At 41.8% G+C, this 16,836-nt stretch overlaps 1 non-coding gene across 1 annotated transcript; it reads left to right on the top strand.

Annotated features, from left to right (window-relative positions):
- The first annotated feature begins 16,729 nt into the window (after positions 1–16,729).
- LOC120269550 lies at positions 16,730–16,836 on the top strand. Its single transcript, XR_005539200.1, has one exon. It is a non-coding gene; the product is annotated as a small nucleolar RNA R71 (small nucleolar RNA).

Raw genomic sequence — 16,836 nt, 5'->3', positions numbered from 1 at the left:
TTGATGGAACGTTTAAACACTTTACAGCAGATTTTAGAGCGAGGCATCGCCTCATCATTTGTCCTACGACCGAGGACCCCTCAGGCATCTCCGGCACCACCATCACCTATTCCATCACTAGTTGATCTGCCTTGTGCAGCATCATCACAACCAGTAGTAGCGGAGGAGCCGACAGCAGATGATATTGACACTTGATACATATCTTATTTCTTTCTTGTTATTTTTGCTTTATTTTGTATTATTGTTAGACCTGCGCTACTCAGAAAGGAATTTCCTTCAGAGTATGTCTTTTATTTTTGTTATTTGGTCTCAAGTTGTATTCATTGCTTTATCTTTTATATACTCGAGTCAATTTTTTTTATTGACCTTCACTAAACCCCCTTGTGTATACGTGCAGATGGTCTTGGCAGTATGGGAATTGAGAACTAGTCATGGACACGGCCAATGTGGGTCGTCTGTGCTTCACAACCCATTGGAACTTTACTCCCAAAGATTTAGCTCCAACAATTGCAACACTAGGAGTCAGGGGAGTATTGTTCCAATTACCACTCCCACATATATACTTGATTGATTTACTTTCTATTGTGCTTGCATGGTACATTGAGGGCAATGTACATCTTAAGTGTGTGGAGGAGTTCACGTTGCACATGTCTTTTACACAAGTTTTGATTGACATACATGCTCACATAATCAATGGTGGTTCACCTTAGTTACAATGTTTGTATTCTTGAGTTTAGGAGATGTTTTAACATTGAATGTTCTCATGCTCTAGTTTTCACTTGAATTTTTAGGAAGTTTTGCCCGATTGATACTTGTTGCACCACTCACTCTTGAAACTCTTTTGGAAACTTAAATTTGTTTTTTAAGGGACTAATTAGTTTTGTTTCTTGTTTTATTTTGCTGAATATATATATATATATATATATCATTTAGTTGTGCATTCTGGGTGGAAAGAGCTACCACCTATGAAGTTTGAAGCTACTCTCATAAGTCAGATACTAGTTATGCCCTAATAAGAGAAAGAACTATCTCATGGGATGAGTGAAAGCTACCACAACAATAGAAAGAGCTACCACCTCGAAAGTGTGAAAGCCACCTTAGTGACCACTTTGGAAATTGCTACCTTAGAGGATGTGTGAAGCTACTACCATCTTGTTGTTTTGTAGATAAATAAGTTCCTTTTACTTAGAACTTTGAGCTGTATACTTTGGGTTAAATTAAGTGAGTTTACACACACTTACACGATTTCGGGTTGTTATCCTTTTTTATTCATGTTTTTAGCTAGAGCATTGATTTTTCGTATTTAGTGTTGAAATATCCCTAACTTGTAGAATGCTCTCCTTGCATGCTTTGGTGAACCTAAGGCCGAACAATTTCAATCTTTCCTTCTTCTATGCTTCAATGTTTTATTTCTTTTCTTGAGGACAAGCAAAAGATTAAGTGTGGGGGAGTTTGACATGTGCCTGTGCGATAAGAATACGAAGTGTTCTTTCCTTATGATGAGCATTACTTTTATTAGGTTTAAGTGCTAATACATGTGTATTTGTGTTCTTTTGCACATGTAGGGTTGTGAAGCTAAATATTGAGAAAAGAAGCCAATATAGATCATGAATGCACTATTTGATGAAATCTTGGGAAGGAACAAACGTGAAGACACAAGTAGGGCTCAAGATACGAGAATGTGTGCCAACCTCCAGGTATTCAAGGGAGTACAATGATGTGGAGGGGCATAGAGGCAGTCACATTCGAGTATCCCGATTTGTGCATTGATAGCAAGATCTTCACCAATGAGGTCATTTATTTAAGAAATGACGCGATCTACGGCGTAAACCTGTGCCCGCTTATGTTACCTCAATGAAAAACATGGATTTGGGAGTGTTTCTGGACAGTACTGTAGCAAAATAATATAACAACTTTACTATAGCAAATACTGTTCACAGCCGACTAAAGATGTGAATTTCAGAGAATCCACATGGGTGTGTGGAAATTACCCACGCCCATGTGGATGCCCGATTCCAGCCCTTTTAAAGTAATTCAACCCAATTTCATTATCCTTCTTTCAATCTTTTCTCCAAATTTGGAGAGGCTTGCGGCTAGGGTTTAGAGAGGTATTCGCAAAGCCTTTGGAGGGGTTCTACGCCTTCGACACCACAATTCTCTTGGAAGATAGCAATTGGGGGAGCATTCATTACCACCGATCCGATGATGTGTGCCCTAGGCTTGACAAGGGAACCTTTGAAGAAAGCGCAGCCACTCCATAAGACCATGGACACGACAATCGAGGTGGTTTTCCTATAGACTATTTATTTTTACTTATAATTTTACGATTGATTATAAGTTGCTCCATGGAGAGCTAAACCCCTAGTGGGTACTTGGATTGGTGAACCCTTTGGATGTATTTGTTTCATTAAACCTTATATTATGCTTTTCCTTAATTGATGTTTGAATTGAGTTCTAATCTTGAATGCTTGATTGTTTGAATAATCCCTTAGAGTGACACTAGGGTTGAGAGTTCACCTTAGTAACCCTTGTGAGTGAGTGACACACCATGAAGGTTAGACAAAGCTAGATTGGAGAGGGTTGAGAGGGTGAGTCGAGATATAGTGGAGCATCCCCTTTCCCCTTCGGTGTGATTTATCCTACCTCCATTTCCTCGAGTTCTCTGCTGTCATAATAGAGTGAAGTGCTAGAGGATGAACTCCGCTGCGGCTTAGTTACGCGAGCGACAGAATGAAGCGTTGAAGTGAACTCTAAAATCCGGGGCTTAATTATGACTAGGGGCCTTTCACCTGACCAAAGAGTTAGGTCTACACATATGTATAGGGTTTATTACTTGGAATCCCTAGAACACCATGAAACTTTATATAGTGTGAGGTATTGACACTGTTAGCTTTCTCCGAAGGGGCATAGTATAGAGTTAGTCACGGTTAACCTTAGATTTGGGACCTTGTATTGTAGGATCTCCACGACTCATTAATGCATTAGTTAGGAAGCATAATAGTTGGTTTTGCACTTGAAATGATTTTCCTAGGCAAAACAGTATCCGAATACCCCACTTTATATCGATTGCCTTTCCTCTCACTTATTTGCCTTTCCTCTCACACTTTATCAACACAATCATTGTTCATCTTCACTTGGTTAAGTAGAAACTTAAGTTTTTTAATTCCCTACACCCTGTGGATACGATACCTCACTCACCTGAGAATTTATTACTCGATAAACCTGTCCACTTTTGGGTCATACACAAGGGGCATTGTCAACCACAAAATACTAGATTGTGTCCCCAATACTGACGGTCTGGCATAATCAAAAAGTGTTATCTATTGTTCATTCTAATCTGCCATGTTGTCAGACCCTTCAACTTCTACTTCAGCTAGATTCGACTGTTCTTACACAGGTTCTTTACCCATTCTTATGAGCATACGTTCAAGTTTAGGATCACGTTTAATTAATATCGAAGGGCTTCCTAGGGTCATAACATGGAGCTACACCAAAATAAAGAAAACAAATCAGAACGATGATAGAATAAGATGTGAAGTAGAATGAATGATGAATGGCTAAGATAATAAAGTGCAAAGTATCTCTAAATACCTTCTCCCTAGCAATGGCACCCAAAACTTGACAACGCCCCCTGCGTGTGACCAACAAGTGCACGGGTTTGTCGAAGTAATAAATCCCAAGTGAGTGGAGTATAGTATCCACACGGAGTAGGGAAAAAAATGCTAAAATTGCTTCTTAACCAATCAAAAATGAATAATGATTGGTTCGATAAAGTGTAATGTAAGGAAAAGCAAAAGAAACAAGAACTAGAGGCCCAAGTAAGTGAGAAGAAAGGCAATCGATAGAAGTGGGAGTACTCGGATAGTGCTCCCCCTAGGACTAATGTTTCAAGTGAAAGACCTACTATTATGCTTCCTAACTAATGCTTAATGAGTCGTGGAAATCCTAAAGAACACAGTTCCAAACCTAAGGTCAACAGTGACTAACTCTATACTATGTCCCAGCAGAGAAATCGCTCAGTCTCAACACCTCACACTGTGCAAAGTTGCATGGAGTTCTAGGGATTCCAAGTGATAAACCTTATTCCTATGTGTAGATCTAACCCTTTGGTCTAGGCGAAAGACCCCTAGTCACAATTAAGCCCCAGATACTAAAGTCACTTGAACGCTTTACTCTATTGCTCATGCAATGACAAGGTCCCCTTGCGTATATCCCGCAAGTGCACGGGTTTGTCGAAGTAATAATCCCGGGTGAGCGGGTATCGAATCCACAGGGAGTAGGGAATAAAAACACTTAATCCGCTTCTTAGCTATGTGAAAAATCAATAGTGATAAGTGTGACAATGATTCAATTCTCAAAAGTAAAATCAACAAATAAGAGAGCACCAGTAAAGGAGAAGGTAAGGCAGTCGATAAAGTTGGGGTACTCGGATAATGCTCCACCAAGGATGATCGCTTCAAGTGCAAGAACCCTCTATTATGCTTCCTAATCAATGCAATAGTGAGTCGTGGAAATCCTTCATTACATAGTCCCAAATCTAAGGTCAACTATGCCTAACTCTATACATGTCCCAGAGTAGAGATTATATAACCTCTCAACCTCGCACTCGCATAGAGTTGCAATGAGCTCTACGGATTCCAAGTGATAAATCTATTCCTAATTATAGACCTAACCCTTTAGTCCAGGTAGAAGGTCCCTAACCATGATTAAGCCCTAGATACTAAGATAACCTCAACGCTTCACTCCGTTGCACGTGCAACTAAGTGATAAGTGCTTGTGCGATATGAATGCGAAGCGTTCATTCCTTATGTTGGGCATTACTTTTCTCAGGTTTTTACATTAATATGTGTGTTTTTATGTTACTTTTATGCAGGTAGGATTGTGAGGCCGAGTATAAAGGAAATAGGGCCAATGTGGATCATAATGCACCTATTTTGGAGGAGATCTTGCTAAGGTTCAAACACGAAGACATAGGTCAGTTGTGAGATGCTAGAGTGTGTGCCAACCTCCTCGTATTCGAGTGAGCACATTCATTTGGAGGGGCACAAAGGCAGTCACACTCGAACATTCTGATTTATGCATATAAGAACAAGAGATCCACCAACGTGCACATCATTGAAGAGGCAAGTGATTCACGAAGTAAACGTGTGCCTGTTTGCGTTACCCCAATGAAAGTATGGAATTCGGGAGTATTTCTGGCATAGTACTGTAGCAAAACATTGTAGCAAGTACTGTAGCAGCCCGGCCGAGAAATCAGAGAAACAGAGAATCCACACGGGCGTGTGGAAATTATCCACGCCCATGTGGAAATTCCACAGGGGCGTGTGACATCATATATGCCCGTGCAGTCGCCCGATTCCAGTCCTATTTAAAGCTGATTTCAGACCCGATTTTGGTATTCTTTTCTCCATCTTTTCCCCAATTTGTGAGAGGACTTCGGCTAGGGTTTCGAGAGGTATTGGCGAAGGTTTTGGAGAAGTTCTACGGCTCTGACATCGTGATTCCATTAGGAAGAAGGTTGGTAAGGGAGCTTCAATCGAGGCGTATCCTATACTGAACGAAGGAATCTTTGGACAACGAGTAGAGGACTCTCCACAAGACCATCAACACGATCATCGAAGGGGTTTCTTTATGGATTCATTGCTTTTACATTTGATTTCTTTGATTGTATTAAGCTCCATGGAGAGCTAAACCCCTAGTGGGTACTTGGATGATTGTGAACCCTAGGATGTATAAGTTTCATTGAACTTCTTTATTATGCTTTCAATAAATTGATGTTTATTGTGAGTTCCAACCTTGAATGCTAGATTGTATGAACATTTCCCCTAGAGAGACACTAGGGTTGAGAGTTCTTGTTGGTAACCTTGTGAGTGAGTGACACACCACGAGCGTTAGACAAAGCTAGGTTGGAGAGGGTTGAGAGGGTGAGTCGAGAGGTACAGGAGCATCCCCTTTCCCCTCCGGCGTGATAGATTCTACCTCCGTTCCTTGAGTTCTTTGCGTCCATAATAGAGTGAGTGGTCTAAGGGATGAACCTCCGCTGGGGCCTAGTTGCGCGTGCAATGGAGTGAAGCGTTGAGAGGATCTTAGTATCTAGGGCTTAATTGTGGCTAGGGACCTTCCGCCTGGACCAAAGGGTTATGTCTCTATTAAGGAAGAGATTTATCACTTGGAATCCCTAGAGTTCATTGCAACTCTATGCGAGTGCAAGGTGTTGAGATTGTTCGATTTCTCCTCCGGGACATGTATAGAGTTAGGCATAGTTGACCTTAGATTTGGGACTATGTATGTAAGGATTTCCACGACTCACCATTGCATTGATTAGGAAGCATAATAGAGAGTTCTTGCACTTGAAGCGATTATCCTAGGTGAAGCATTATCCGAGTACCCCATCTTTATCGATTGTCTTACCCTCTTCTTACTTTTGCTCTTTTCACTTGTTGATTTTTATTGTTGAGAATTGAAATCAATTTCACACCTATCACAATTGATCTTCCACATAGCTAAGAATCAAATTAAGTATTTTCACTCCCTACTCTCTGTGGATTCGACCCCGCTCACCCGGGATTATTACTTCGACAAGCCCGTGCACTTGCGTGATATAAGCAAGGGGAACATGTCACTTAGCCCCAGCGGAAATTCATCCCTTAGACCATTCACTCTATTGTGGCCGCAAAGAACTCGAGGAACAGAGGTAGAATCTATCACGTCGGAGGGGAAAGGGGACGCTCCTGTACCTCTCAACCCTCTACAACCTGGCTTTGTCTAACGCTCGTGGTATGTCACTCACTCACAAGGTTACCAACGAGAACTCTCAACCCTAGTGTCACTCTAGGGGAAATGTTCATACAATCAAAGCATTCAAGGTTGGAACTCACAATAAACATCAATTAATTGAAAGCATAATAAAGAGATTCAATGAAACAAATACAACTTAGGGTTCACAAATACCCAATTACCCACTAGGGGTTTAGCTCTCCATGGAGCTAAGTACAATCAAAGAAATAGAATATAAAAGCAATGAATCCATAGAAAAAACCCCCTCGATGGTCATGTCGATGGTCTTGTGGAGAGTCCTCTACTCGTCGCAAAAGATCCTTTGTCCGGCCTAGGATACACCTCGCCGGATCGATGGCGACGAAAGCTCTCCCAATAACCTTCTTCCAAACAACGCGTGATGTCGGAGCCATAGAACCTCTCTAAAACCCTAGCTAATACCCCTCAAAACCCTAGCCGAAGCCCTCTCTCAAGTTGGGGAAAAGATGGAGAAAAGAATGCTGAAATCGGGGCTGAATCGGCTTTAAATATCGCTGGAATCGGGCGACCACACAGACCTGTGGATTTTACACACGCCCATGTGGAATTTCCACAGGGGCATGTATAATTTCCACACGCCCATGTGGATTCTCTGAATTCCTGTTTTCTCGGCCGGCTGTGAACAGTAACTGCTATAATGACCTACTACATTACTCTGTAGAAAAATACTCCCGAATCCACTTTTCATCAAGGTAACATAAACGGGCACACGTTTATGCCGTGGATCGCTTTGCTTCTTCAATGACGGATAAGTTGATGGAGATCTTGTTCTATGTGCATAAGTCGGAATGCTTGAGTGTGACTGCCCTTGTGCCCCTCCAAATGGTTGTGCTAACTCAAATACGGGGAGGTTGGCACACACTCTAGCATCTCGCACCTGACTTATATCTTCGCGTTTGAACTTTAGCAAGATTTCCTCTAAAATCGGTGCATTGTGATCCACATTGGCTTCTTTCCTACATAATTGGTTTCACAACCCAACCTGCATAAAAGTAACATAAAAACACACATATTAGTGTAAAAACCCAAGAAAAGTAATGCTCAACATAAGGAAAGAACGCTTCGCATTCATATCGCACAAGCACTTATCAAACTCCCCCACACATAAGCTTTTGCTTGTCCTCAAGCAAAAATTAAACATTTTGTGCATCAATGAAGAAAATAGTGAAAGTGCTTGGCCTTAGGTTCACCAAAGTATACAAAGAGAGCATTCTACAAGTAAGGGAAATTTCAACACTAAATATGAAAGATCGAAGCTCTAGTTAAAAACTTGAATAAAAAAGGACAACAAACCCGAAATTGTGAAAGTGTGTGGACTCACTCAAGTCAACCCAAGGTATACTCCTCAAAGCTCTAAGTATAAGGGACTAATTTATCTACAACAAGAAAGTAACAAAAAATTTTAAAGATGGTAGTAGCTTCACACATTCTCTAAGGTAGCCCTTTCCCAAGCGGCAGCTAAGGTGGCTTTCACACTTTCGAGGTGGTAGCTCTTTCTACCGGAGTGGTAGCTTTCACTCATCCTATGAGATAGCTCTTTCTCTCATTAGGGCATAACTAGTATCCGACTTATGAGAGTAGCTTCATACTACATAGGTGGTAGCTCTTTCCACCCAAAATGCAAAACAAACAAGAAAACTATTTTGTTCATTCTTTTCATCATTCATTTTTTTTTCATTTTTTCAATTTTTTTTTCAGAAATTAACACAAGAAACAACTATAACTAGTCCCTTTAACATCGAACATGAGTTTCGAATAGAATTTAAAGAGTGAGTAGTGCACTGAGTGTAATTTGGGCAAAAAAATTCCTAAAAAATTCAAATAAAAACTAGAGCATGAAGATATTCAATGTTAAAAAAATTCTCCTAAACTCAAGAATACAATCATTGCAACTAAGGTGAACCGCCATTAGCTATGTGAGCATGTATATCAATCAAGAACAATAAAAAAGATGTGTGCACTATGAAACTCCCCCCCACCCCACACTTAAGTTGTACATTGTCCCCAATGTACACATGCAAGCTCACTCATAATGTATATCAATGAAGAATATATGTGGAAGAAGCAATCAAAACAATACTCCCTTGACTCCTAGTGTTGCGTTTGATGAAGCTAAATCCTTGGGAGTAATGTTCTGACGGGTTGTGAAGCTCACACGGGCAAGTGCCGAAGCACCTTGGCCGTGCCCATGACAGAGTCTCAATTCCCATGATGACAAGACCATCTGCACGCATACATGAGGTGGTTCAGGGAAGCTCAATAAAACAAAAATAACTCGAGTATATATAAAAGATAGACAATGAATACAACTTGCATGTACGAGTGTCGAAGTAATAATCCCAGATGAGTGGGTATCATATCCATAGAGTGTAGGGAATAAAGACACTTAAGTTTTTTCTTAAGTAAAGTGGAAGATGAATAGTGATAAGTGTGACAAAATATGAAATAACAAAAATAAAAGCAACATGATAGAGAGCACATGTAAAGGAGAAGGTAAGGCAATCGATAAAGATTGGGTACCCGGACATTGATCCATCTAGGACAATCATTTCAAGTGCAAGAACCATCTATTATACTTCCCAATTGATGCAACAATGAGTCGTGGAAAATCCTTAATTACATGATCCCAAATCTAAGGTCAACCATGCCTAACTCTATACATGTCAAGGAGGAGAGATTGAATAACCTCTCAAACTTGTACTCGCATAGAATTGCAATGAACTCTAGAGATCCCAAGTGATAAACCCTATTCCTATGTATAGACCTAACCTTTGGTCTAGGTGGAAGATCCCTAGCCACAATTAAGCCCTATGTGCTAAAATCAATTCAACGCTTCACTCCGTTGCACTCGCAACCAAGCCCCAGCGGAAGGGCATCCCTTAGCCCATTTACTCTACTATGGCCGCAAAGAACTCTTGGAACATGGAGGTAGGATAGATCACACCGGAGGGGAAATGGACGCTCCGCTACCTCTCGACTCCCCCTCTCAACCCTCTCCAATCTAGCTTTGCCTAACTCTCATGGTGTGTCACTCACTCACAAGAGTTACCAACAAGAACTCTCAACCCTAGTATCACTCTAGGGGAGTATTCAAACAATCAAGTCTCTAAGATTGGAACTCACAATAAACAACAATTAATTGAAAGCATAATAAAGAGATTCAATGAAACGAATACATCCTAGGGTTCACAAATACCCAAGTACCCACTAGGGGTTTAGCTCTCCATGGAGCTAGATACAATCAATGAAATCGAATGTAAAAAAAAAGCATCTATAGAAAATCTGCTTGTTAGTTGTGGTGATAGTGTTGTGGAGAGTCCTCTACTCAATGCAAGGGTCTCTTTGTTAGGCCTAGGATACACATCGCCGGATCAGGTGCTGACGAAAGCTCTCCCACTAACCTTCTTCCAAATGGCGCGCGATGTCGGAGCCGTAAAACCTCTCCAAAGCCCTATCCAATACCTCTCAAAACCCTAGCTATCACCCTCTCTCAAGTTGGGGAAAAGATGGAGAAAAAATGCTGAAATCGTCTTTTAAAGGGCTGGAATCGGGAATCCACACGCCCGTGTGAGTGTCCTTGTGGACTTTTGACACGGGCGTGTGGAATTTCCATAGAGCCGTGTGGATTCTCTGTTTTCTTATTTTCTCGGCCGGCTGTAAATAGTGCTGCTGTGGTATTTTTGCTACAGTTTTTCTGCAATACCCTGCTACAGTACTGTCCTAAAATACTCCCAAATCCATACTTTGATCGAGGTAACACAAACGGGCACACATTTACGTCGTGGATCACCTTGCTTCTTTAATAATGGTCATGTTGGTGGAGATCTTGTTCTATATGCACAAGTCGGAATGCTTAAATGTGACTGCCCTTGTGCCCCTCCAAATAGTTGTGCTAACTCGAGTACGAGGAGGTTGGCACACATTTCTACATCTGGAACCCAACCTATGTCTTCGCGTTGGAATCTTAGCAAGATTTCCTCCAAATTAGTGCATTACCATCAACATTGGCTTCTTTCTCTCATAATCGGCCTCACAACCATACCTGCATGAAAGTAACATAATTACACCCATATTAGTGTTAAAACCCGAGAAAAGTAATGCTCAACACAAGGAAAGAACACTTTGTATTCTTATCGCACAAGCACTTATCAAACTCCCCCTCACTTAAGCTGTTGCTTGTCCTCAAGCAAAGATTAAAACATTATATGCAAGGATGAAGGAAATATTGGAAGTACTTGGCCTTAGGTTCACCAAAGCATACAAAGAGAGCATTCTACAAGTAAGGAAAATTTTCACACTAAATATGAAAAATCAATGCTCTAGCTAAAAACTTGAATAAAAAAGGACAACAAACCCGAAATCGTGTAAGTGTGTGAACTCACCTAAAACAACCCACAGTATACCCCTCATTGTTCTAAGTACAAGGGACTATTTTATCTACAAAATGTAACAAAAATTTTAAAAATGGTAGTAGCTTCACACATCCTCTAAGATAGCCCTTTCCAAAGTGGCCGCTAAGGTGGCTTTCACACTTTCGAAGTGGTAGCTCTTTCTACCGGAGTGGTAGCTTTCACTCATCCTATGAGATAGCTCTATCTCTCATTAGGGCATAACTAGTATTCGACTTATGAGAGTAGCTTCATACATCATAGGTGGTAGCTCTTTCCACCCAACAAGCACAAATAAACAATAAAACTATTTTATTCCTTCTTTTCATTTTTTTAACACAAGAAACAACTATAATTAGTCCCTTATACATCAAACATGAGTTTCTAAAAGAGTTCAAAAAGTAAGTAGTGCAACAAGTGTCAATTGGGCAAAAATTCCTAGAAATTCAAGCAAAAACTAGAGCATGAAAACATTCAATGTTATAAAATCTCCTAAACTCAAGAATATAATCAATGCAACTAAGGTGAACCGTCATTGGCTATGTGAGCATGTATATCGATCAAAACGTACTATGAAAGAGATGTGTGCACTATGAAACTCTCCCCCACACTTAAGTTGTACATTGTCCCCAATGTACACATGCAAGCGCATTCATAATGTAAATCAATTAAATTCAGATGTGGGAGAAGAAATCAAAACAATACTCCCCTGACTCCTAGTGTTGCATTTGATGGAGCTAAGTTCTTGTGAGTGTTGTTCCAACGGGTTGTGAAGCTCACACGGTCAAGTGCCGAAACACCGTGGCCGTGCCAATGACAAAGTTCTCAATTCCCATGATGATAAGACCATCTGCATGTATACACGAGGGGGTTTAGTGAAGCTCAATAAAAATAAAACAACTCGAGTATATAAAAAATGAAGCAATGAATAAAACTCGAGACAACAAAATAAAGACAAACTCAGAAGATAGTCTTTTCTGAGTGTACAAGTCCAAAACAAAAGAAATGAAAAGTAAAATAAAATATAAAGTCAAGTGTCGATGTCGTCCTCTGGCTCTGTTGCTGCTGCTGCTGATGAAGTACATGGTGGGTCAACCGGGGTACACGGTGGATCAGCTGATGCTGGAGTAGATGATGGTGGTGCTGGAGGGATTAGAGATCTGCTCATCAATAACTGTCGTAGGAAGTCAAAATGGCCAATCATATCAGTATATTGTGCTGTTTGTATCGCCCGAATCTTGATGATCTTAGACCACAAGACATACACAGTGCTCTCGAGCCTCTCAATACGGTCATGGGCTCAGAAAGGAGTAATCGCGTGCTCTGTGGTCTCGGTGCTCTCAGTGGTGGAAGTGGCTAAAATGTAAGCTCCAGGCCAATATCGGCGCACCACTCCCATCATCCTGAGACTATCGAGCCTAAGCGGAGAGAAAATAACTGTCTGACCGGTATCCCGAAGAGCATCACCGAGACCCATCCCCAGAATAAGTCTAGTAATGTAGAGACCAACAAATAATACTCCTACTCTCCCGTTCTTGCCTTGGTATCGCATGTAATCTGCCACAACGTGCCCTAGATGAATAGGCACGGATCTAGCCATGGAATACTGATAAAGTAATCTCTGTTGACTCAGAGTACTAGTGTTATCATCTCGGCCATCCACAGATCTGCTAATGACAGTGAATTTATATCTGTAGCTCAGCCTAGACGAACATGTGGCCTTGGATACTCCCAGTTCATGCTGCCCCCATCCGCACAAGACCTGGTAAGCCTACTATGGGGTCAAGGTGCCAAGGTAATCTGTTGGCAAGTGACTATACTCCTCGATTTCTGTGTATGCCTCGTCGTACAAGCCCATGCGAAACCAAAAATTCCGTGACACTCATGGCAAATTGACGTCCGAACGCTCTAAACTGTATGCCATCAATGTTGTCAAAACTCCCATACTGCTGCACAAACTCAAAAGATGCCAGTACCTCCATTGTCAATGGCTGAAAAATTGGCTCCCTGTATAGACAATAATCTTCGCCAGCTTCCCACGGCCATCAGCGTGTCAAGTTCCCTGACAAACTCGTCACCCCCGCTGGACCCCAGTCAGCATGCTCAAGTCCATGAACCGGAATTGGCCAAACCTAAGTCCCGATAACCATTCGAAACGAGCCCGATGCTTAGGAATTGAGAACTCAATATGTGCCAACTTGGGTGAAGGTTCTCTAGGACGATTCCCTTCTTGCCTTCTCGAGTGCGGTGCCATTCCTGTGATAAATGAGGAAGAAAAAATCAAATAACCTCAGAAACAAAATACTGCAGAATTCCACATGGGCCTGTGGAAATTACCCATGCCCTGTGTGAATCTGCGGGGCGTGAAAACCGCAAGGTTCCATGCCAAATAAAAAATATAACCTTAGACCATGTTTAAACACTTTCTAAATATGCACAAACTCTTATAAAGTAAAAATTGGTGCAACTCAAGACTTTTAATTCATTAAAAACAAGAAATGTCAAATAGAGGAGAAGTCAAGAGATTTACCGATGAAATGGGTATGAATACTTAAATTCGGTCTACAAATTTTCTGAAAAACCCTCTAAAACAGCGGTGAGAGGCCGGGAAACTGATCAAGAGTGGTTTTCATATGGTTTGAAGTGAAGAAGAAGAGAAATCCACAAAGATTTTAAAGAAAAACTCACGTCTCTTGGAATTCTCCGCAACCACACGGGTCGTGCGGAAATTACACACGCCCGTACGCCTCCATAGGTAGGTGCACGCCCCTATGTGCTCTCGGGAAAACATTCACTGCCTCTGAACGCAAATACACAGGCGTGTGGGAAATACCCACGCCCGTGCGCCCATCCCACAGGGGCTACCGCACGCCCATGTGGCTGCTCTAGACATCCGAGAAAAATTGCTAAGTGTTCCGCATGCCCGTGTGGAAATTTCGCAAGGGTGAGACATTCACAGGCCCAACTCACAAGGGCAAGAGAGAGCTCCTTCGTAGAGATTCGCACGGGCATGTGGAAATTACCAACGCTGTGCGATTTTCAAAAGGTCATCCCACAGGGGCGAGTCCACGCCCCTGTGTGCTCTCTGGATAATCAGCCAATCTCTGCAGGAATTCACATGCCTGTGCGAAAATTACCCACGGGCGTGCGAGAATCGCATGGTCATTCACAAGGGTGAGTCCACGCCCCTGTGCCTTCTCTAGATGAGCTCGCAACTCAAATTCACGGGCGTGCGGAAATTCCACATGCCCATGCGTTTCCTCTGGATGCCTTAGAAAATTCTGCAGGCTCTGCAGAAAATTTCTGAACATGTTTACACATCAGAGCCTACCCTAATATGCAAATTTTTTTATAAGTGAAAAACATAAGAAATAGCTCAAACGACCCAACTTTGCCAAATCCACATGAAAACACATGATGACAATTCAAAACCCACAATAAAATCGTAGCGCAAGTATATAAAAATCAAGACACCAACAGTCAACAATTTATTCAAGCAACACTAAACTACCAAATTAAGAAAATCAGTAAACACATGGGTTGCCCCCCAAGAAGCGCTTGTTTAACGTCACTTAGCTTGACGTACCTTGTCTTACCTCACGGGGGTTCATAGATGAAAGTTGCCTTCTTACCCATGGCTTGGAAGCACGACAAGCAAAATCTCTTGAGGTTAGAGGGTGAATTATCGGGCTTGGGACCACCTAACAATGGTTCATCCAACTTCTTCGGTTCATGCACGTCTCCAATAGCCTTGACGTTTCCGGTGGTGTCTCCTAGCCCTCTTCATCTTCTGGAGCACCTTCTTCAAGATCCCCGGGGTAGATGGTACTTCTTCCGTCGAACCAAGCATCATTACTTCTTCATTATCCTCCTCTTGGTCGAACAAACCTTAGTATGGATCTGGATTAAACATTTCATGCATGTATTCATCAATAATCTCATCAGTAGCGTCTAGAAAATATAAAGTAACATCGAAATGAAGAGAATACCGCATGGCTTCAGCAAGGTGGTATGTGAGCTTGTCATCTCCGATTCTCAATGTTAGCTCTCCGCCGTCCATGTCAATCAAGGCTTTGGAAATAAACAAAAGCGGGCTTCCAAGTATCAAGGGTACAACCGCATCCTCATCGAAGTCTAGCACTATGAAGTCAACCAGAAAAATGTACTTGTCCATCTTGATGAGCAAGTCTTCAATGATGTCACTCAGATGTCTCACCGTTCGGTCTGCTAATTGCAAAGTCATCCGAGTAGGCCTAGGCTCACCCAAGCCTAGCTATTAAAAGAAGGTGTATGGCATGACGTTGATACTGTCCCCTGAGTCCGCCAATGTCATTTCTTCACCTAGATTGCCAATATTAGATGGAATGATGAAGCTTCCTGGGTCTTTCTTCTTGTTCGGCATGTTCTTTTGCAAAACCGCCGAGCAAGATGCATCTAAAATCACTGAAACACTCTCCTATAACTTCCTCTTGTTAGTCAACAAGTCTTTCAAGAATTTTGCATACTTAGGCATTTGGGCCAATGCCTTAACAAAAGGAATATTGATGTGGAGTTATTTAAACAAACTCAGGAACTTCTTGTACTGTTCATTCCCTTGGTCATTCTTCAATCTAGAGGGATAAGGGATTCTTGGCTTGAAAAGTGGGGGTGCCACCTCCTTCTCTTTGCTTTCTCCCTTCTCAACCTCTACAACCTCGGGTGTGTGTTCATTGGGCTTCTCACTCGGAAGCCTACCTTCGACCTCACGACCACTTCTTAAAGTGATCGCCTTCACATGCTCTCTAGGGTTGGTCTCGTTATTACTCGGCAAGCTTCCTTGTGGCCTTTCTGATAAGGACTTCGCAATCTGCCCTACTTGATTTCAAGATTATGCAAAGAGGCGGTGTGGTTGCGAAGTGTAGCCTCAACTGATTGGAACCTTGTATCAGATAATTGCACAAACCTAGTTAAGGCCTTCTCCAAATTGTTCATTTCAGGTCTCCAAAACTGAAACTCTGTTTTCCATGTTTGGGGCTTGCTATTGTTGTTGGAAACCAGGTGTCCCTATGGCCTTTTGTGGACCTTGGTTGCTCCACGAGAAATAGGGATGATTCTTGCAACCTAGATTATAGGTATTGTTGTATGGATTTCCTTGATTCCTCATGCCATTACCCACAAAATCGACGTTCTCAACCGAAGATACATCACCAATAGATATCGGGCAATCGGAGGGAGCATGTCCTCCACCATACACGGTGCAAGTAATCATGGCCACCACTCTATTCGAAGATAGAAGATCTAACTTCTTACTCAATGATTCCTCTTCAGCCGCCAATGAAGTCACTGCATTTATCTCATGAAGAACAACCACATTCTTCTTCTCCCTAGCATTCCATTAGAAGCTATTTAACACCATTTATTCAATTAGTTGATGGGCCTCACTAGGGGTCTTGCTACCTAAGGTACCTCCTGCTGCAGCATCCAAGAGTTGCCTTGTACTCTGATTTAAACCGTTATAAAAGGTCTGAACAATCATCCACTCCGGGAATCCATGTTGCGGGCACTTTCTCATGAGCTCCTTGAACCTTTCCCATAACTCAAATAGAGACTCCAATTCTAACTGTACAAAGGACAAGATCTTATTCCTAAGCTT

The sequence above is a fragment of the Dioscorea cayenensis genome, chromosome 9 (genome assembly GCF_009730915.1).
Source record: "Dioscorea cayenensis subsp. rotundata cultivar TDr96_F1 chromosome 9, TDr96_F1_v2_PseudoChromosome.rev07_lg8_w22 25.fasta, whole genome shotgun sequence".
NCBI lineage: Eukaryota > Viridiplantae > Streptophyta > Magnoliopsida > Dioscoreales > Dioscoreaceae > Dioscorea > Dioscorea cayenensis.
The sequence above is the reverse complement of the archived record's forward strand: the minus strand, read 5'-3'. Positions and strand labels throughout refer to the sequence as shown.